The following is a 1,590-nucleotide window of genomic DNA, read 5'->3' as shown; positions in this document are numbered from 1 at the left end:
TCACTATTCTGCTGGTGCAGTCACTGTGTACATACATTACTGATCCAGAGTTACATCCTGTATTATACTCCAGAGCTGCACTCCCAGTCCTGTGACTAGCAGAGAATGTTGATACATAACGAGGCTAATGAGCTATTTGGGATTCTGGGAAAGCTGTCAATTCTCCCAAACTCCTGACTGGTAAGTTTAACGTACAGTAGACAGACCGGCCATCTGTGGGAAAGCTGGGTGACTGGGACCTATAAGGGCAGTCCTACTGGCTGCGGTGCATCTGTTTGAAGAATCCCTGGCAGCTCCAGCCCATAGAACTTGCACTAAATCCTCCTCCATCTGCACTAAAGGAAACCTGATAGGAGTGATAGTTACAGCTAGAAGCGACCTGTCACCTGAGGCCTGGGATGTGTGAGGAGATGTCACACCTTATCAGGGAGTTACATGACTATGAGCATGATGTTGGTAAACAGGATAGTCTAGCTGTGCCGGCCGGTTATATAGGACACGCCCCCAACCTGCGACATTCGAATCCCAAATAGTGCACTTGACCCATCACACCAGACCCCCTAAAGTAATACAGACCCCAGACCGCTCCATCCATGAATGCAGACCCCAGACCAGACCTCCTAAACTAGTACAGACTCCAGACCAGACCCCTACAGACCCTCAGAACAGACCCCCTAAATATAGACCCCAAACCAGAGCCTCTAAAGTAATATAGACCCTCAGACCCCATAAAGTAATATAGACCCTCAGACCAGACCCTAAAGTAATATAGACCCCAGACCAGACCCTAAAGTAATATAGACCCTCAGACCGGACCCCTAAAGAATAAAAGACCCCTGAGCCCATGCAGTGCACTTGGAAAATGAAAGCTGCGCTGTGATTGGTTGCTATAGGCAACAAAGACGGTTGTCACGTAGACAGCGTTCATAGGGCGGCGTCTCCACGCGGGGCAGCCATGATGAGGCGTCCCCCGCGGAGATTTTCGATGCGTTTCGCAGGCCCTACATTCTCTAATAGGCGCTCAGGCCTGCGGCGGAAAGTGACGCGCGGCGCTGGCGGTTTCTCGACAACTACAGGTGTCTTTTACGTGTTTCACCTGCATTTGCGTCAATTCCCAATAAACCCCATGGACAGCCAGCACTGGTGAGCACTGCCCATACTGGTTGTCACCCAGCTTTCCCAGGACCTGATAGTGTATCACATAACGTGTTATTAGAGGAAACTGTAGAGTCACCTCCTTAGTTCTGTGAGCAGAATGGCCGGCTCTATGACCACACGGCTCCGTCACCACCCGCCTATAATAACCTTTATAATACACAGGAGCCCGGCCAGGTGACCTTTTACCTACATATGACGTCACGTGACCCTTGTCCCCCAAAGCTCCACACAGTGACCGCTAGTAACCCCCCTCCCCTGAAGCGTCCAATGGGCGTTCGGCCACGCCCACTGTCACTCTACCACAGGCAAATTCCCGCCCACAGGTGACATTGCCCGTTTGGAGACCCCGCCCAGAAAATGCTCCTCATGTCGCCGAAGCCAATCCGCGCCGGAAGGGGCGTGGCCAGCCGCAGAGTGTCCCTGCCTCGGGCG

This window comes from Bufo bufo, chromosome 6, assembly GCF_905171765.1.
Source record: "Bufo bufo chromosome 6, aBufBuf1.1, whole genome shotgun sequence".
Classification (NCBI taxonomy): domain Eukaryota; kingdom Metazoa; phylum Chordata; class Amphibia; order Anura; family Bufonidae; genus Bufo; species Bufo bufo.
This window is presented reverse-complemented; position numbering follows the sequence as displayed.